Here is a 23,027-nt window from a genome sequence, read left to right as displayed (position 1 = left end):
TTTCTAGGCTTTCAAAGAGAGATGCTACCCTCCAAATACCTGGGAGTACTGCTAACTGACAAACCTCTGAGCAAGATGGTTTGGGAGCCTGTGATTAATAAGCTACAGGAAAAAATTCAAAAATGTTCAAGTAGGTCTTTGAATCTAGCAGGACAACTTGTACTCACAAAAGCTGTCTTACAAACGGTCCCCATCTTTATGTTTTTAGTCCTTCCATCTCCTAAAGGAGTCATGCAAATATGTAGAAATATCCAAAGAGATTTTCTTTGGGGCAAAGGGGAAGAGAAAAAAATGGGCCTTGGTAGCCTGGGAAAAGATCTGTAAACCTAAGTCACATGGAGGTTTGGGACTGGATGATCCTGAAGTGCTAAACAAAGTTTTGCGGGCAAAAATTTGGTGGAGATGGCTCAAAGATTTAGCTTCCCCTTGGTCCCAAATTTGGAAACAAAAATATGCAAACAAATGGAAAGACAGGGATCACATTAGAATGTCGGGGATCATAAAAGGCTCCCACATTTGGAACAAAGCCTGAGAGAATAGAGACATTGTTCAGAAACACAGTTTCTGGGAAATTAGAGATGGAAATCTTGCATGGTTTTGGGAGGATAAGTGGCAATAGGAACCCAAATTGTTAAGAGAATAATTTGCAAATCTCAAGAACGATACTGATAACAAAAGGTTACTCAGAGTAAATGAATTCTGGGACCAGGAAAAAAGTGAGGGAAAATGGAGGATATGGAAGAACTTGGAATACAGTGATGACTCCCCCTTGAAGGCACAGGCAGAAGCTCCAACAGCTATCATGGAACAGAGAAAGATACTGACATCAACTGATTTAGACCAGCTGAGATGGGGCAATAAAAATGAAGGCAACTTTAACCTCAAAGAGGCCAAGTGCATAGCCATTGGGCTTGACTTTCCAAACCCTGATTGGGTATGGAAGGACCTATGGCAGAATCAAAGCTGGATGAAGATCAAACTGTTCATGTGGTTAGTACAACATTAAAAAATTCTAACCTGGGAAAACCTGAGGAAAAGAGGGGTAGTTGGTCCATCTAAATGCCAGCTATGTGAAGCTCAAGAAGAAACTATGGACCACCTTCTAAACCTCTGTCCTTTCACATCCACATTGTGGAATTGGATTGCCTCAATATTCAGACAAACAGACAGAGACATGGGGAGTATTGCCAACACCTTAAAGAAGTGGAGGACAAATTTCTCTGATAATGAAATAGTCAACAAAGCTTGGGCTTTAGCTCCAAGCTTTCTAATTTGGGATGTCTGGAAAGAACGAAACAACAGAATATTCAAAAACAGGAAAGGTTCTTCCCAGTGCATCATGGAACAAATTTTAAGACAACTCAATGAGATGGTAGGAACTCTCATTAAAAATGCCCCTGAGAACCAACCGAAAGATACTGATGTGCACATACTAAAGCAGTTGGATATGCAAGGGCTCACCCCAAAAGGCAAAAAAAGAAATACAAATCATATAACTGCTGATAAGGATTTCTGGCAATGCCCCCTCAAGGTTTTCTGAAATGTAATATTGATGGGGCCTCAAAAGGAAACCCGAGCATGGCTGGTTATGGAGGAGTGATAAGGGATGAAAGGGGTTGTATAAAAATCATCTTTCATAGTAATTTGGGGAAAGCCACAAACAATATGGCAGAGCTCATGGCCTTGGAGCAATGCTTATAAATCCTGAGGGACTCAAATCTTCATAACATTATAATTGAAGCCGATTCTGAATTTATTATCAATTTGGTCAAGAGAATCTGCTACGACTCAGCTCCAGAAAAAGTTTCGAGACATTGGAGTCTTCTGCAAGTCTATCAAAGAATTCAATCCCACTTGCAGAACATGAAAACCTTGAGTTTTACTCATGTGCGTCGAACAACCAACAAATTAGCGGACATTTTAGCTAATGAAGGCATACTATGTGCTAAAAGCAACAAGAATTATAAATGGAAAGAGATCCCCTAGGGTAGATTGAGGGAAGAGTGTCTCAGATAGGCGAATGTGGACCAGGAGCTTTATTAGAGTAGGGGATACTAGCAGGTTGTAGTCTTCGGGAAACAGTTGAATGTTAGTCCACATGAAACAACAGTCTAGGGATATAAATGAAAAGAATGGCAATTCCTTAGGCCGGAATAGGTGCCCAGAATCCTACAATCCCAAGGTTCTCGGGCAGGTGTCAATTAACAACACAAGTATTTACATGAATTTGAATCATGTTATAGAAAGCTTTGTCATTGGTTATGTAGGGAGAGTGGTTAAAGAACAAGCAGATAAGAGAAATAGCAGCAATCGCATCAAATCCACGTTGCAAATAACAAGATGGTTATCAAGCCATTTGGACCCAAAATCGACTTTAACAGTAGCTTTATCAGGCTTCGGGTCCGAAAGCAGTGGTAAACAGCAAGCAAGTTGCACAGTTGGATGGGAATCGTATGCATCTGGTGGATTTCGGGCGGATTACATGCCCGAGGGTTATCAGCCAAATCGGACCCGAAATTTTTATAGAGCGGTCTCTATAGGCTCATTAGGTCCGATTCAAGAATTAAAGGGAGTGCTTGTTATCAGCCCGATATTGTTAATGACCATTAGATCTCTGAGGATCGATCGAACGGTAAGTGCTTATGATTATCTTTTGTGGTCGCGTTGTCATGTTTTTTGCGGGCCCCGGGCCCAGTGAGTGGGCCTTGGGCTCGGTATACTAGGCTATTGGTGGCCCACTTCTGGTTTTGTAGATTTTGTAATACGGTTGTAATTTTAATTTGAATAGAAGGTCCAATGCTTAATTCAGCAAAAAAAAGAGAGAAGTAAAACAACATAGATCCTTATAAATTCCACAATTAATTTTTGATATGTTAACATATACTCACAACCCATATTTAACCCAATGTCAATAAATTCTTCTGATTCTCTTCATTGTATGTTAGCACCTATTTGAAGGCATTCAAAGATGGTTGTTGTAAAACAACTTAAAATATACTAAAATTAAACATTGAGTTGTTATAAGGAAAGATTAACAAATACTCACGAACTTTGATATCAACCCTTTTCTTCCTTGTCCTGTTTTATGTGCTGAATGAGTTCCATTTTGTTTTCTTTTTTCTAAGAAAATACCTGAAAAATAATATTTAATGATAAATTATTTGTTCGTACGTACAAAGTAAATTATTATATACATTTGAAGCACGTTGTTGTTAAGATGGTTCCTCTTGCGATGCAATTATGTCCATTTCTTTGACCATCTATTGTACACTTTTTTAGACATTCCTACTGCCATGTTTCACATGTAAGCTCATTAATCCTTTGGGATTTTCATAATATTCTTGAAAAGGTAATAAATAATTTTTATATTGATATATGAAAACTAAATATAACAATATTGATATTAATAAATAAATGGTTTGTAGTAATATATACATATAATTCGAGAAAATCATTTTAATTAGGAATATTATGTTTTGAATGATTTTTTTTTGTTATTGTATGTTTTTGCTATTACAATTTTGGCAGGTATCATTAACCATTTCTCTGGAAACGCTTCCTGTAGTTTAGATATAACTTGGTTCTTGGAATCATAGGATTTATTTTTGTATTGTAAGTGGAAATTACATCTATATGTTCGTTCCACTATATCCCTCATACTTTTGTAAAAACCTCCCCTTTCATTAACCTCGAGCACCACTCCAGATGAGCTAAGGACCAATTCATCGTCATTTACAGGTTCTATAATTTTTCTTTTCTTAGAATGACATTTATGTTTTCCTTTGTTGTTACTCCCTGTAGAAAATTAAACATATATGAATTAATATATTGTTTGAAACATGTTATCTAATATTCTTAAGTATATTATTAATGAAAATTCAAAAAAAAATCTCATATTGAATATTATTTTTTCATTCACCTGATTCATTCTTCTACAATTTTTCTATCAGACTTTTAGCTCTTCTGCACTTAGATTGGAAATAATCTTATCAACCTTCCTCATTTTGTGGCTCTGCATGACACACACTAACCAATAAATATTGTTTTAACTTACATATAGTTCAAACATATTAATTTTGTAAAGAATTTACAAAAAAACTTGCCTTTTTTGCTTTTTTGGATGTGCTATCATTGTGCCGATTAGTATTTTTGTTACTTGACAACTTCTCAGACATTTTGTTTATTAGTATACAACCTATACCATCTAATCCAAAAGCCAATAAAAATATTTTATACATAAATCAAAGAATTTTCAACCAAAAAGAGTTATGGTAATCAGTGTGGTTATTTTCATAAGTGCCCTCGTGTGTTTGACCTATTAAACACACCAGGCTTTTAATTGTTCAGCATCAACAATGTTTTTTTTTAAATAACTTTAAATTATGTCATTGCGATTTGTAACAATAAAAACGTTGCCATCACAGTGAAAAATTGAAACATAAAAAATTAAATACAAGTCACTTAACGATGTTATTTGACAGAGGCGTTTCGGTGCATTTTATTACACAAGGCGCACTGATAAACAGACGTTGTTTTTTAAAAAATGGATAGGGCCGACAGGATTCAGCAATATTTAACAATAAAAGCAGTGTCATCACTGGTGTGTTGTATTACACAGGGCACACAAATCATTAGGGGAATGTTGAGGTATAAAATGGGCCTCCTAAGGAAATTATAAAATAATAGTGGAAATAATAAAAGAATATTAGATTACATCATCAAATTTTGGAGGGAAAAAAGAAAAAAATATTTCTTCAACTTGTATTTGTAGCTAATCTCCCTATTGGTTTACTCAAATTTCAAGCGGCAACACTCATTGGATGCAGAATTTGATTGATCATCTAAGGATTACCCATGTTGCATACTTTCGATGGACCCTACTACATGAAAAGTGAGGAATACATGAAAAAATGTGACTGCAATCACGTTTTTTCCTGTATTTTTCATTTTTCGTGTAGCAGGGTCCATCAAAAGTATGCAACATGGGTACTCCTTGGATGAGGCATTAAATTTTTCATCCAACGAGTACTCCCACTCGAAATTTGAGTAAAACCTTAGGGAGATAAGTTGAAAATATGAGTTGAAAAAGTAGTTTTATTACTTTGTTATTTTTTAGTCTTTTTACTTTTTTACTCCAAAAATGGTGAATCATCCCCCATGGTTGACATCATCATCTTGAATCCTATTGGTTCTTATAAAGTTAATTTTGGCTGTACATTTTTCTTAGAAGGCCCATTTTAGACCTCAAAAATCCCCTAATGAAACAAACGTCATTTTTGAAAAAAAAGAACAGGCCTGATAGGATTCAATGGGATATGTAATGATAAAAACACCACCATCACCGTATAAACAGGGAACACAGATAAACATACATTGTTTAAAAAAAATAGACATGGTTGATAGGGTTTGGATCTGATTTAATAAGTGGTCCCCTACTTTACATGTCAAACACCTTATATATAGTGAATACACAAATCCATTAAATCTAAAAAGCTTAAAATGAAATACCCTAATTGTGAAGTGGTAGAGGGAGTTAAACCCTAAAGTGAAATTTTGTTGTCACATAATCAAGAAGAAGCAAGGGTTTACGATAAGTATTGAATTTTTTTATTTTTATTTTTATTTTTATTTTTTATTTTTTTTATTTTTTTTATTTTTCTGAATTTTAATTAAATCTAAATAAGAACAGAGATCATAAAAAAATTTACTAGTAAAATCAATGGTAAAATTTTTATTATGCATGGTTTTTATTATTATTTTTTTATTATTTTTTTTTTTTGCTGAATTTTTAATAAATCTAACAGAAATTGTAAAAAAATTTAAAAATTTTGCTATGTAGGGTTTTTTAGTGAATCACCACATCTTTCAAATTCTGATATTTCTATGGTTCCAAAATATTTTGCTACTCCACAGTGCTCCTAATATGTCTCTATTGCAAATGATCTCTCTTTTAATTAAACCTAACAGAAATTGCAAAAAACATTATTAGCAAAATCAACAATAAAATGTAAAAATTTTACTATGCAGTGTTTTGTTCTTCTGAATATTTATGTTGTTCCAAAGTATTTTGCTGCTGCACAGTGCTCTTGGAATGTATCTCTTGCAAATCTCTCTTTTGAAAATTTGGGAAAAATGATGAAATAATGAATAACTTATTACTATTTAAAATACTTTATGAAATTAAATTTCAAAAAATCAATTTCCGCTCCTTTTTTAATTTGAAGGAAAAAGCATGCATTTTTGTTTTCACTTTTTCTGAACATCGATGCATTAGATAATAAACAACATTAGTGTGTTTAAAAGTAATGTGCACTGATTATGATAAATTTTCGGTGCGCTATTTTTTTTAAATTTTGACATCCCAGAAATACGTGCGAATCGATGTTGTTTTTATTTAAACACATTGGTGTTGTTTGTTTTATAAGAGCACTGATATGATAGAATACTTTTTTACTTTCGAAATCCCAAAAAATGATGTTATTATTTTAACGACCTAATGTAGTTTTTATTTAAACACATCGATGTTGTTATTTTCAAAAGAGCACTGATATGAAATAATTACTTTTTTTAATTCTCGAAATCTCGAAAATAGGTGCATTTATTATTTTGACAGATTGATGTAGTTTTTATTTAAATGCATTGACGCGGTTGGTTTTATAAAAGCACTGATATGATAGAATTCCTTTTAAATTTTTGAAATCCTAGAAATCGGTGCGGTTAATATTTTAATGCATCAATGCTTTTAGTATTTAAACACATCAATGTGGTTGGTTTTAATAAGTGCGCCGCTAGGGTTTAAAAGATATCTGAATTTTTATTTTCAAATAAAATGGCATATTCATCTCAAATTATTCTTTAAGAAGCATCCACATGAGTTACTGTAGTTCATAGTGTACATTTTTAGCATAAAGTCACCTTATTCTTGAAAAATGTTTTAAAAACTATATTGAAATTTAGATTGTGGTTAAATGGTTCTCGAAATTACTTTTAGGTCTGTACACAAAAATTTATTGCTAATTTTTCTCAAATGTAGGGAGAAAATATCATAATACAAAATGGCCAATTTTTCAAATTCCATATCGTTCCATAATTCTCAAATTCCTTCGAGCAGTTCTCCCTTTCCATCACTAGTAAGTTCAAATTTTATTTATATTTCGATTAACTAATTGATTTTTTTTATCCATGTCAATTTGAATAAAAATGTATGCAAATTTACAAGATCCTGATTCAGAATTGAGTTCAGATGCATAAAATATTCCACCATTTCAAAAACTTTGGAATCTCTTATCATGAGCAACATATCACAAGTAGTTGATAGATGAAAATTGAAAATCGAAAACTGCTTCACCCTGCTAATTGGAACATGGCATTTTCCATCCGTAATCCTAGGTCAACGATGGTAATAATTATTTAGTATAATGTAATTTCAACAAACAAATTGAATTATGCTTACTAATATCATTGATGTACTAATGTTCAATATTTTTTGAAATTAGAATTCTAGTGATTATGAGCGACCCACCTACCATCTTTTGTTGCACCCCACTATGATGTCAAATCGAGAGAAGGTGGCATTAAGAGCAAGACTTGGAGAGAAAGCATACAAAGAATGGTTGAATCAACCACCTTTTCAATTCCCACTACGTCCATATTTACCAATTAATAATGACTACAACAATAGTAGTTCTTCATAACAAGTTAGTAATGGAGGCAAATAAATAGAGGTTGTTATGGATAATTACTTACAAGATATGATTGCCATGGAGGAAATGTTGTTAGATGCATTATAGAATGATGAGATAGGGGGTGATTATCATATCATCGATACCTTATTCAAAATCCTGAAATCTGCTTCCACCACCCCTCTCTTTGGACTTGGCATCCAGTCAAAGTCTACCTAGTTGGGGATAATGATGTTACTCTACAACATGAAAGAAAAGTTTGGCATGTCAAATGCATGTTTCTCAGTAATATTGAGGTAATTGACTTGCATGATAAATCAAGTCCCTTATATTTTGAGAAATCTTGTCACACAATCAACATTAAAAGTAGTCAATTTTATTCAAACGTTAAATATTGACATGTACATTTATATTTCCCACCAACTGCAGGTTATTCAAAGATAAGGTTACTTCGAGTGATAATGTCTTTCCAAGTAGCTGCGATGAGGAAAATTTGTTTTTGAAAATGTTGGGTGTTGAATACATATCATATCATGCATGTTTGAATGATTGTATTCTATATAGAGGAGAATATGTAGACAAAGAGATATGTCAAAAATGTGGGCATGATAGGTACCATAAATATAAAAGAAGCGGGTAAATCACATGGTCCTCTGTTGGTATCAAATTATGACTGTCCATTTCACTTAAAAATCCTCTTTTGATTATCATTTTTGACCATCTAACCATCATATTCCAGCTATAATACTTAGAAACTAAATGATATGATGTCATTATCGTTATTTTTAGCCTGAAATTAATTTTTGAAATTATTGTGTTAAAAATGAAATTTTAGAAACTAAATGATATGATGTCATTATCGTTATTTTTAGCCTGAAATTAATTTTTGAAATTATTGTGTTAAAAATGACATTTTCCAGAAAATTAAAAGAAGTTGTAACTCCCTGTAATTACTCCATGGTTTGACATGTTGCATAAGAGGTTGGCGAATTTGAAGATTGTGGGCATGAAGCTAAATGTACACGGATGGTGGATTACCTATCCACTTTCAAATTTGAAGAAAATAGGTGTCCGGTCAACACTGGTCAAACCCAGCCACTTCAACAGAATTTCCAGATTTTGTGAACAAAATAATTTCTATTTTGAGAATTTTTGCATAAATAAAGGAATTGATCCAATTTCGACCTTGTTGGATGTAATTAATAGAATTCTATTAGGATAATATGGAGCAATAATAGCTTCTTTTGTTATAGGATTTGTGATAAATAACCTAGGAGGAAAGACTATGTTTCTGCTAGATTTTGGACATATGAAAGTATAGTTTATGCATTTTTAATTCCAAACTTAATACAGACTTCACTATTGAGTTTATGCCTCCAGATCTAATAGTCATATTCTTCTGAATCATTTTTCAGTGTGCTTGTGAAGTGTTGAAGGGCCCTCATCACTACGCTGGTACACTCTGTCTTCAAGTTTCTTTATTAGTTGCATAGATAGATTTAAAATTCAGAGGTTATTTTATGTGCTGTAAGGAAGGTTATGCGATTGAATTTGTTAATTGGAAAGGATTTGCATTCGTTGTGAAAAGAGCCTTGTAAAAGGACTCAACCAGTACTAATCTTGAAGATTGATATATATATGCTTGTTGTTGTATAATTTCGATATTTGCTTGATTTTTTTTTCTTACTCCGAAAGGAGTTTTACTCCTCGCTTAGGAATACTGTAGTAGTCGATTCCCAGAAAAGTTAATTCTGCACAATGTCCTGCGAGAATCACACCCAGGTATAGGAGCCACACAAATAGTCAGATCTGTCGGTGAAACCCTCAACTCCAAAGTATGAGTAGGAATGTGGCAGTGATCGAGCCCCTGCTGCTAGATCTGAATGGCAGATCTGATTGTTACGACTGCTACAAAACCCAAAATGCTGGATCTGAATGGTGGATCTAATAGATCTAATTGGCAGATCTGATAGATCTGAATGGCAGATTTGATAGATCTAAATGGCAGAACTGATTTTTGCCGCTGCAACAGATCCCAATCTGCTAGATCTGATCTGGCAAAGATGATGCGTGATCTAGAGAGAGACAAGGGAACTATGGTCTCAAGGAGTGTCAGGTGCTACAGATCGCAATATACATAAGGGTCTGACACTAGTACTCGGCCCAATCTTTCAGGGCACTAACCAAGGAGGATCAACCGTACCCTTAGCCGTACAACCCGACTACCCTATCGTACGCGCGAGTAATCTCCCCGAGTGTTGTTCTCGGTGTACTGTAGTAGCAAGACAGTCGATGGTTTAACTATGGCGAGGTTTCAAGAGAGTCTAGGGGGCTTCTGATATACCCAAAGGGTACTTGGAAGATAGTTCGTGCGCGGTTCTGTCTAATGCATTACTACTCGAAGGGGTACCCATATGGGTTACAAGGGAGTCCAGCAAGTGTGACCACCTCTTGTATTTCCTGTGTGCATGCCTCCCCAAATCTGTATGTTTATGTGCTCAACAACAGATCCCGTGGTTTAAAGACGCCGGAACACATCTCTAGCCAAAAAAAAATCTGCTAAAAATGGAGATCCCACCGGCCCTTTAAAGTGCTCTGATACCACTTGTTATGCTCTTGACCTGTGAGAAGATACCATAATACCAAATATGCGAAGAAATATACCCAGAACATAGAACAATAAGAAATAACAGCATGTATTTTATTATTCAGAAAGGAAAGCAATGTTCACTTGCTTCTTTGAGGGGGCAACCTCCAATAGAACTGGGCTCAATTACAAAATAAGACACAACGCTTCTCAAAGGGAGTCTCTATCCTTTATATAGGATTCATACATGCAATACCCTGGGTCAGTACCATGGTTCTTATTAATACCATCTATCTAATACCATGGCCCATTTGCAACTAACTGTGGTCGCTTCTTTAAATGCGGGTCAACCACTTACAATTATTAATATGGTTTTTATTGACTCTTTGACTAACTATAACTATGACTCAACCTTATTACATAAATAAGGGGGTTAGGGTTGGACCCTAACAAATATTCTCAGCCATATCCCCAACAATACCCTCAGTAACCAGTTGCTTATCAACAACAAAATCCTCAACAAATCTTACCTGCTCCTCCACAAATAAATTCAGCACAGCTACAATTACCATCTAACCAACCTCCTAAACCCACACATCTACCAACTCAACCCATAGCTAACCCAAACAATCAAATATATAGACCAGCTTATAGCGTGGATGAAGGACCATTGTACCCAACTCTACCATTGCAAAACATTGAACTAAGGTCAGGTCGAACTCTGCAAAAAGAACCTCCACCTTTTCCAATGCAGTCACAAAAAGAGAGTCAAATTGATGAACAAGAAAAACCAACATGCAGTAAACAAAATGACCCAACACAAAACAATTTAGAACAGGGTCAACAAATCAAAACACTACAATCACCTCCATTTCCAGAACAATTACTTCAACCAAAAGTACCCACACCATTGCCACAATTCGATGTTCTTGATGAATTGAGGAATGTGTATGTCAAAATTCCATTACTCCAGGCAATCAAGGATATTACGATTTATACCAAAGCCATTAAAGAGCTCTTTCTCAAAAATCTTGCAAGGAAAAGATTTGATCCATAAACAATACATGTTATTGGCAATTTAGCTGGCTTGATGTCAAATGTCATTTCCATGGAAAAATATGTTGACCCAGGCATACCTAGAGTCACAACAATTATCAAAAAAATTTCAATTCCAAACACTCTGATTGATTTAGGAGCTGCAATAAATGTAATGACATTGGACACAATGAAAATTTTGTAGCTAACAAATTTACAGTCAACCTCGATTGTTTTGGAATTAGCAGATCGCTCTAAAGCCATTCCTGAAGGGATACTGGAAGATATAATTGTTTCACTAGACTCTTGGGAGTATCCAGTTGATTTCTTAGTACTCTAGCCAAAATCAAATTTAGGAGGACACCCACTCATACTTGGCAGACCATGGTTGGCAACTACCGATGCATTCATTGGGTGTAGATCTGGTAACATGATCATTTCTAGAGGCATGGAGAGAAAACAACTTACCTTGTACCTATCAGCACAAGCTCCAACAGTAACAAAAAACCTATGGCTTGATGACAAATACAATGATAAGGAAGAACTATACATTGTTTTAAGCATCAATCAAATGTATGATATAAGGGATAACAACAATGAAGATTTAGTGGAAATGTTTATCTCTTAACCTGATGTTTCAGAGGAGTTGAGAAATGAACAATACACTACTGCAGATAAAATATTGGCACAAAGCTTTTAGGAGACTTGTACCATGTATTCTCTGGAAACATTATTTGAAGAGATCTTTCCAATCAACTCCATTACAAACACACAAAGCAAAACTATAGAAATCATTCTAGGAAAAACATTAAACATTGGGGCATTTCTAGAAACATCTCAGGAACGGAAATTACTTGATTTGCTTACCAAATACCAAAAGGCATTCACTTGGGACTACACTGACATGCATGGAATTCACCTGGAAACTTGCACTCACCATATCTATATAGAAACTAGTATTCAACCAGTGAGGGAGCCACAATGACGAATGAAACCCATGCTCAAAGAGATTGTAAGAGACGAATTGCAGAAGTTACTAAAAGTAAAGTTCATTTACCCCATTTCCGACAGTCAATGGGTATCTCCGCTAGTAATAGTCATCAAGAAAAATGGTAAGTGGCGAGTTTGTGTTGACTATAAAGAGCTGAATAAAGCAACCCTTAAAGACTATTTTCCATTGCCATTCATTGACCAAGTTTTGGATACATTAGCTGGAAAAACGTCATTTTCCTTCCTGGATGGTTTTAGTGGCTACAATCAGATCAACATAGCCTCAGAAGACCAAGACAAAACAACATTTACATGTCCCTGGGGCACGTATGCTTACAATGTACTACCATTTGGCTTGTGCAATGCTCCAACAACATTTCAGAGAGCAGTATTAGCAATTTTTGCTGATTTGGTCCACAAATGTGTTGAGGTATATATGGATGATTTTTCCGTATATGGTGATTCCTTTGACAATTCTTTGCAAAATCTTGAGAAAGTTTTACAACGATGTATAAAAACCAACTTGTCTTTAAGCAATGAAAAATGTTATATGATGATGAATGAGGGAATAGTCTTAGGACATCATATTTCTCCCTAGGGAATCAAGGTAGATCAAACCAAAATACAAATTATTGTCGAATTGCCAATTCCAACAAATCAAAAAGATGTAAGAAGCTTTCTTGGTTATGCAAGCTATTATAGGAGATTTATTGAAAAATTTAGTGGGACAGCTTTGCCTTTGTTTAAACTTCTTGCAAAAGATGTATCCTTCAATTGGACTGAGGCTTGTCAAAATGCTTTTGAGAAACTAAAAGAGAAACTAAGCACTGCTCTAGTTTTAAGGGGACCCAATTGGACTTTACCTTTTCACATCTCAACTAATGCATCCAATACAGTAGTAGGGGCTTCATTAGGGCAGAAAGAAGATGCTTTAACTTATGCCATTTACTTTATCAATAAAAAATTGACTCCTGCTAAATTCAACTACACAGTAACGAAAAAGGAAATGCTTGCAATTATACATGCAGTGAACAAATTTTGTCACTACATAACTGGATATGAAGTCCTCGTTCACACTGACCACTCCACCATTAGATACTTAATGAAAAAACCTATTACTAATGTTAGGATCACCAGATGGTTACTCTTACTGCAGGGATTTAATCTCACCATACTGGATAGACCAGGGAAAGAGAACCAGGTAGTAGATTACTTTTCTAGACTACAAAATCCAGGTGAAGTTGTCCAAGTTGAAGATTAATTTCCTGATGAACACTTGTTTGCAATTTTAGTATTAACTCCATGGTATGCTGATTTAGCTAATTAATTGTCCACAGGAAAAGTACCTCCATCTTTTAGTTTGAAGGAGAAGAAAAGACTCATCAAACAAAGCGCAAGATATTCATGGATTAATGGTGATTTGTTTTACACTAGTTACGATATGATCATTAGAAGATGCACTAGAGAGGATGAAATTATTGATATACTAACATCATGCCATGATCAACCTTGTGGTGGCCATTTTGCAGCTAAGAGGACAGCACACAAAATTCTTAGCCTTGGCTACTATTGTCCATCAATTTTCAAAGATTCAAACAAGTATGTAAGAAGTTGTGAGAGCTGCCAACGCATGGGCAAACCAACCACCTCCGATGAGATTCCACTACAGCCATAAGTACATCTAGAGCCATTTGAAAAATGTGCTCTCGACTTTGTTTCACCCATCAATCCACCATCCAAAGGTAAGAAGTAAATTCTTGTATGTACCGATTATGTGACTAAATGGGTTGAAGCAAAGGCACTTGTAAGGGTAACTGAACAAACAATAGTCAATTTCCTTTTTGAAGAAATCTTTGTTAGATATGGAGTGCCAAGAGAGATAGTAACCAACCAAGGGAGTCAATTCACTTCTAGACTGGTTTAAGAAGTCACTGACAAGTACAAAATCAAGCACAGAAGGAGTACACCCTACCATCCGCAGGGCAATGGCCAAGTGGAATCTACAAACAAGACACTAGAAGGGATCATAACAAAAACAGTGGCAACAAACAGGAAGGATTGAGCAGATAAGCTCAATGAAGCACTTTGGGCATATAGAATCACCTGGAAAAGCACAACAGGGTTTACACCTTATCAGCTAGTGTATGGCAAAGAAGTCATGCTGCCAATAGAATTTCAAATACATACTTACAAACTGGCTGCAGACTTAGGAATAGATCTCTCTGAAGCTCAACAAGAAAGAATCATGCGATTAAATCAACTAGACGAGATGAGACTGCAGGCAGTGGAAAGGACAACAAGGATACAACAGCAAAGGAGACAATGGCATGACAAGTTAATTAAGAAGAATGAATTTCAAGTTGGTGACTGGGCATTACTCTTTGACTCAAAATTCAAGGACTACAAAGCCAAATTTACAACCCATTGGATGGGCCCTTATGAAATCATTGAAGTCTTTAAGAATGGATCAATCAAACTCACCACAATTTACCAGAAAGGACAAACATATCTAGTAAATGGACATAGGCTAAAGATCTATCATAAGCCTGTCAGCAAAGAAGATTTCATGGAGACAGTATCACAACAAAAGGAGGTATAGATAGTACAACAGTCAGCTGTAATATCTAAGCCTTAATCAATTTTTTTTCTCTTCTTTAAAGTTAAAAAAACAAAATAAAAGAAAAATAATAAAAAAAAAACTAAAAAGAAACATAATAATGTTTAGATATGAAAACCAGATATGGCATAATCTAAACACGAATTCTTATGAGAAAACCAAGCAATTGGCTTGTAAGAATTCCTTTTTCTTTAGTTTGAATTTTCAAAATAAAAGGATTATCAAAGAAACATGACTTGAGGACAAGTCAAATCATCAGTAGGGGAGAAGAAAGTCTGAACTTGTTCATGCTTTTCCATCTCCCTAATTTCATCTCCAACAGAGGAAGAGATTTGTCTTTACATTTTCTAATGGATTCTCAACAAAAAAAAATGATTGTTGTTCAGTATTTTTTTTCAAAGGATTTGATCAAATTTTAAACTCGGAACATATCTCAGAAAGGGACCTGTTATATACAATTTCTCAGAAAGGGACCTATTATATACAAATTCTCATTCTTAGAAAAGGGACTTGTTCTATGCCATTATTAGAATGGGATCTGTTAAGAGGAAGATTGCATCTATAAAGAAGAAGACTGCACCTAAGAAGAAGAAGATTGCAAAGAAGAAGAGTTGACTGCACCTAAGAAGAAAGAGACTACACTTAAGAGAGAAATGGACACCATCATATTCTGCTATGCCTGAACATATCAAACGACAAAAGCTAGCTTCCAAACAAAGAAATATCAGAGGGTTGTAAGTATTTTCATTTTAATACTTTTAATTTCTTTTATTAATTCCAACTTTTAAATAGTGGTTTATGATGATTATTGATTTTAGTTTCTAATATCTAGCATATCCTATATCATACATGCCCATTTTTATATCCTGTAGGAGTCATTCCTACTCTTAAAAACTAGATTTTCTATCGTGTACATACATTTCTAATTACATTAGTCCTATTTTCTATGTTGTATATATCCCTAAACCTGATTCTTAAAGCCTATCTTTTATCCTATACATACATTTCTAATTCAACATTCAACCTACAGTCATAAGTACCAACAGACCTACTAAAACTAAGCATGCATACTCAGAACCAATTAAGTCAACAACTACAGATTGGAAGCCATCAATTAGTAGCTACAGATCCGAATTTTGAAGAAAGGGATCAGGTCACGAAGATGAAGGATTTATAAATTTTTATGGTTTTCAACCTAAATTTTTTTGAATCTAGAACATAAAAAATATTTGATAGACAAAAGGGTATGTTATCATAATAAGGATTAATGGCTAGTTCAGAGAAATCATAATGACCCGATGCCCTCACGATCTGAAAATGCCATAATGATCCGTAGCCCTCATGATTTTAGCAAAGGGCTTGCACCATACCCAATTTCATCATTCAAAGACTGTTGCTAGGAGTGCTCAGGACGTCATTAAAAATCCTTGTGTAAGGAACTAAAGGATTATCATTGAAGTATATGTTGTGTGAAGGGACCGAGGGTTTGTTTCATAATCAAGTGATGTATGGAGGCAGTAAGGTTCATTATGAATGAAACCGTTGTGTTGAAAAAGGGAAGTAAACATTGTATTTATCATGGAGTATAGGTAGAAGTCCGAACCTGTAGAGAACGTTGCAAATTTCTCCTAGTGACTGGTAAGAGCTGTTTAACATTCTGAAGATTAAAACGAAATCCTCTCTAAAATACGTATGGGTATAGCATTACGAGTATGTTGACAATAACAATGTCAACATACGAGTAAGAGGGCCACGACACAAGGGAGATTCTACAGAACCGGTTGAAAGGCATTCCAATTTAATTGACAACGTCCTCCACTAAAACAGAGACACGCATAACACTCAGGCTCAGGTAGTTTTCTTATCACAATTATGGTAAAATTCTTTTTACAGCATAAGGAAAATGTAGTAATTTTTTTTTACAACCGTAAATTCTTCTTACAACACAGGGTAACCAGAGGTTAAAAAAAAAAATTCTCTCATGGCAAAAAAAACAGAGCCAGAACAATTTGACCCTTCCAAATTCCATAAGGACTGCATAGACATTTTTAGGGCAAAACAATGGCTGACATTCCTAGAAAAATTCAATGGGCACAATGAGCTAACAGCAAGGGAGTTTGCCTCTTCATTCACTCGAGAGAGGGCCATTGTAGGAAACATGTCTTTTAGGGTCTCAGAAGACACAATTGCTCAAGCAATAGGGATAAGCCCAGAAGGGGAGAAGTATTTTAAAACAAAGTAGTTCAAGGAGAAAACATGGACACATTTCATATCCAGGACAAGGGTATCATCAGTTGACTGGAAATCAGGGAATCCTAGGAGTTGGCTCATTCATCCATGGGATGAAATAGTCTATGTCATTCAAAAATTTATAACCTGTGAGGGAAGATACAACATTGTATTTCTTTATCATATCAAACTGTTAGTGCATCTAAGAGGGGACTATGTTATAAGCTTGCCTTATTTTCTTTTGCAAAGCTTAACTAAGATGTCTAAGACCATAGAAAAACAAAGAAAAAATAAGGATAGGAGTTTATTGCATTATGGCTTGGTAAAAATCTTAATTGAGTTTGAACTGCAAAAGATAAGTGTGACATGGGAGAAATTCTTGGTGACTAATGAGTTTATAGCAAATGAGGAGCAAGCAAAGCAGGGAGATTCACAGGAAGAACAATAGAATTTAAAGGAAGGGTAGCAACATGCAGAACTATTGATTGATGTAAATGCTATACAGGAAGACTTTTCAGAGTACAGAAAAAGTAACTCTGTTCCATCCAGCAGCAGTATCAAGACAAGAAGAATGGTAAGAGAGGAAGCTGAGAAAGCTGAACAGGATAAAATTTTTACTACCTACACAAGGAAGTCCAGAAAGACTAAGTTTGGTCAGAAAGGGAAAATGGTGGAGGAAGATGACATTCTACAACAGCCCCAGTATGATTACATACAAGGATTGGAAATAAAAGACAAGGAAAAGGAACAACAAGAACATAAATTCTCAGGAAAGAAGAAAAGGAAGCTGGAAAGGAAAGTTGAGAAATTACAGCAGCAGCTTATGGAATCAGAAGTTTTGGAAAGAGTGGTGAAAAGAGAAAATGAAACACTCAAAATACAAAGCAAGAAATTTCAAGATGAGAATGAAAATTTGAAAAATAAGGTTAAGAAACTCAAAGCCTATAAAATGCAAATTTGTACGAAGGCCTATAAACTTTACAAGCAAAAGAAGGCAATTAAAATCAAGTATCAAATCTTGAAGATAGAGTATGAAGCCCAAATGAACATCAATGCTTTACTTCAGGTAGCAGAGGCAGAAGCAGAGATAGAGGGCAGAATTTGATAGGTTAGAATTCATTTGCATGAGGGCATGCAAAATCTTGAGTTTGGGGGAATGTTTGTATCAAATAATGACTGTCCATTTCACTTAAAAATCCTCTTTTGATTACCATTTTTGACCCTCTAACCTTCATATTCCAGCTATAATCCTTAGAAAATAAATGATATGATGTCATTATCATTATTTTTAGGTTGAAATTAATTTTTGAAATTATTGTTTTAAAAATGACATTTTCCATAAAATTATAAGAAGTTGTAATTTCCTGTAATTGCTCCATGGTTTGACATGTTTCATCACAGGTTGACGAATTTGAAGATTGTGGGCATGAAGCTAAATGTACACGGATTGTGGATTACCTATCCAATTTCGAATTTGAAGATAATAGGTGTCAGGTCAACACTGGTCAAACCCAGCCACTTCAGTAGAATTTCCAGATTTTGTGAACAAAATAATTTCTATTTTGAGAATTTTTGCATAAATAAAGGAACTGATCCAATTTCAACCTTCCTGGATGTAATTAATAGAATTCTGTTACGATAATATGGAGCAGGAATAGCTTCTTTTGTTATAGGATTTTTGATAAATAACCTAGGAGGAAAGACTATGCTTCTGCTAGATTTTGGACATATGAAAGTACAGTTTATGCATTTTTAATTCCAAACTTAATACAAACTTCACTATCAAGTTTATGCCTCCAGATCCAATAGTCATATTCTTCTTAATCATTTTTCAGTGTGCTTGTGAAGTGTTGAAGGGCCCTCATCACTACGTTGGTACACTCTGTCTTCAAGTTTCTTTACTAGTTGCATAGATAGATTTAAAATTCAGAGGTTATTTTATGTGCTGTAAGGAAGGTTATGTGATTGAAGTTGTTAATTGGAAAGGATTTGCATTCATTGTGAAAAGAGCCTTGTAAAAGGACTCAACTAATACTAATCTTGAAGATTGATTTATATATGATTGCTGTTGTATAATTTCGATATTTGCTTATTGGCTTTAATTTCAAAGATAGTTCATGGTTTGATTTCCAAGTGATTCAGATTTGTAATTGTTAAAATTCAATTTTCAGTTAGATAAGTGATTCTTGTAAGGGATTCAACTGTCATTGGTTTGCAACGTTACTTATCTTATTTGTTGCTTGGACTAGTTAGGTGTTGAAATTGATTTGAATTGTTATGATCCAAGGATTGGAAAGGATTCTATTGAGCAAGATTCTTGTAAGGGAATGATAAGATTTTTAACTAGTCATTAATACTCTTTTCTTGTTACCTAGGCAATCAAAATTTCATTAGATTTGCTTTCATCTAAATTGATGCTTAAGTGTTTGAAAAGACAGGGAAGGACCTCTTGTAAGATAGCATTGTTAATTTCATTTCACTAGGCTATCATTAGAACCTTAGATCCTTCTAGATCTATATACATTAGATGAGTGCCTCTAAGTGTACTTTCCCGGGTTGATAAAGGAATTAAGAGCTTAACTTACCTTAGTAAGTAAAGACCAAACATCCTCCTCATAAGATATTGAGGCCATTGCCTATAATACCAAGGATTCAAAGGCTCTTTCATTGCAAAGAATTAGCTATGTTGCAGGGATGCCATGCCTCACAGAGAAGTGAGTCGGGAGTTATGCAAATCCTAACACATTCAATAGCTATGAAGCATATAGTGGACACATGGCCTGAAAAATTTAAAGATGACGTATGAAGTCTATGACTCAGCATAGGCATGGATGACATCAACACATATTCCCTCCAAAACACCAACTATTATGTTTGGCCTGTAGTAGTGATCAATAACAATATCCCACCATGGTTGTCCATGAAGAATGAACATCTTATGTTGGATTTCATAGTCCTTGGTAGAAGACAAGTGAAGAATATGGACGTCCTCTTACAACCATTGGTAGATGAATTGAAGGAATTATGGGAAGGGATAGATGTATAAAATGTATCAAAACCCATCAAAACAGAGAGGATTTTTACATTATATGGCATATGCGCTTACACCATACATGATTATCCAGTGTTAGGATTTTTCTATCGTAAATTACATGTTTATTTATTTTTTATATATGTAATAATATTATTTCACATATCAATTTAATTCATTGCAATTGTTCTAATATTCATGAATTCTAGTGTGCCCTGTATACAATAATTTTGCAGGTCTTGTAACAAAAGGATATCATGGATGTAAATGTTGTGGACCTTCTCTTAAGACTAGGTGGTCCAACCACCTACGAAATCCATTGTATGACTGCTCCAGGGTATTCCTCACATAAGAACACCCTTATAAAAGAGCAACATCTACTATCAATGGTAAACCATAGAGAACCCAAAGGCCTACAATAATGACACCAGTTGAATGGCTTAGAGCATAGCAGAAAGAGAAGGAGAATGAGTTTGCATAAATGTTCAATTCAAATTGGGAGCTTATGTTTGATGATCCAGAATTCTTTGAAACATATGTTGAGAAATTTCGCATTGCAATGAAAAGGAAATATGTGTTTTATGAGCTCCCATATTAGGAGCATCTTAAGATTTCCCACTTACTAGATCCCATGTATATATTTAAAAATTTTCCATATTCTTTATGGAGGAACATATCATCGAAAGAAAATGGCACATTGGATGTTAGGAGAGATCTTATTTCTTCAAAAACTAAAAAGAAACATTGGCCAAGATAAGAAACTAGAGGCGAGGTTGGTCCCTCATGGTCTTTCAAATAAGGTGGTGTCCCATGGATTATAAAGAGTGATGATATTTCTTTGGGAAAGGGATTTATAAAGGGTGTGAGAGTGCCTTCTTTACACGGGTCTTCACTATGGAAGACCAGATGTGGAGGTTGAAATCACATGACCATTTGAACCTTCTAAGAGTATGTATGTCAAAAACATGATTTTATTATATGTTATTTTTTTATGCAACATGATATTTTATAATTAATATTTGTACGTACTATTTACTTTGTAGTGTCATTATCCTTTGCTCATGTGTGGGTGTGTGAACAATGACTTCCCCCAAGACCTATGACATGCCATGTCTAAATTATCTACATTTGTATATTGGATCACATTAAAGGAGATTCATATGGCTAGTATTCCATGCTGGTGTCAAGAGATAGTTGCGATTGTTTGTATGTTTGAGAAAGAACTGCTGACAAGTTTCATGGACTTATAGGTTCGTCTTCTAATTAACCTAATAGATGAGGTTGAATTAGTTGGGGTGGTTTCTTGTCGCTGGATGTTCTTCTTAGAGAGGTACATGAAGAAATTGAAAGGTTTTGTTCAACAAAGGGCAAAAACTGAGTGGTCTATGGTAGAGGGGTACATATCATTTGAGTCTTTCTATTATTGCAGTGAGTACATCAAGAAAATCGACAACACATCGAGTGCAGTGATTTGGGACAATGAAAGGGATGAAGAAGAAAGATAAGGGGGGATTATCCAAACAAATGGAAAAAGGTGGATGATAAAGAGTAAGTGATGTATCAGTTGCCAAATTTATACACAGTAAATATTCACATTGAACCTCATATCAATGCATATTTTAATCTCATATGTACTATATATGTTGGTTATATTTCATTAGAAAATTCAGAAATTGAAGCCATCAACAAATTCATTCTTTACAATTCGGAAGCGAAACAATCGAGGGTCGCATTGTATGAACAGAAGAGGAGGAAATGGGATAGTGACAAGAAATAATTCAGACGGTTGAATGGTAGAAGCATGCCTTATCATGATCATTTAAAAGAAAATATGCAAATGAAATTCCCTATTAGTTAGGTTGTTGATCAAGTCAGAGAGAAATATGGTGCATTTGGTCGTTTCCTGGGTGCTGAAGAGGTTGCGCTAACCATAGGGATTGGGTGCAGCAACTCGGTAATAAATTTTTTTTGTACATTTTTAAATTGATAATGCACCTTTGAATTATAACATCTATGTTTTATATTTTAATTATGTTCAATTTATTAGACACATGACACTATGATTTTTACACTTTTTATAGGTGAATTTGTTCCCATCTATGTGGGAATATGAACATCATTTTCAAATAGAGGATGCTGATAATGGATATAGGACACAAGAATATGGAGTGGAAATTGAGTTCGACCAATCTAGTTGTGCTAGCCACCACGATCAAAATATAATACACGGGATGTTAAGTTATGTCGAAAAGATACAAGAGATTATTCAAGTGGACTTATCTTCATTCTAATGTGTTATATTTAGGTGTAAGTGGTGGGACACCTTTGATCGGAATAATGTAAAGGAAGATTGCAATAGTGGGCTGATATCTATCAACTCTAGAAAGATGTGCATGAAGCTAGGGAGCCTTATGTTTTCCCCAAACATTGCAACTAGGTGTTTTCTTACCCATATGTGTTGGATAGGGATTGGTGGATCATATTAAGACATAACCCTAGATCAAAACATATTTTTGAGAACAATAGTGTTATCATCCCAAGTGAGGAAGATAATCAGGATGATGACAATAGAGAGTGATATGTACTTGTGTTATTTCATCATTTATACTATTGTTGTATGTTTTTTTTCTTTATTTCGCTAATTATATTATTTTTTGTTCATCTTGTTGGCATTTATATAGTTGGTAAGATTCACAAATGTTTTTACATGTTTTTTCCAATGGAAACATTTTTAAACTTAAAACTAAGTATTTCCAATTGTGTAGTTTGTAATTCAAAAATTAAAATATTAACATATTTGTTTAATATCGAATAATGAGAATGACGATTGCCGGCCACAAAAATTTGAACCTTGTT

Source organism: Pinus tabuliformis, chromosome 7 (assembly GCF_031772625.1).
Source record: "Pinus tabuliformis cultivar Carrire ecotype Pingquan chromosome 7, CPIR1, whole genome shotgun sequence".
NCBI classification, from domain to species: Eukaryota; Viridiplantae; Streptophyta; class Pinopsida; order Pinales; family Pinaceae; genus Pinus; species Pinus tabuliformis.
The sequence above is the reverse complement of the archived record's forward strand: the minus strand, read 5'-3'. Positions refer to the sequence as shown.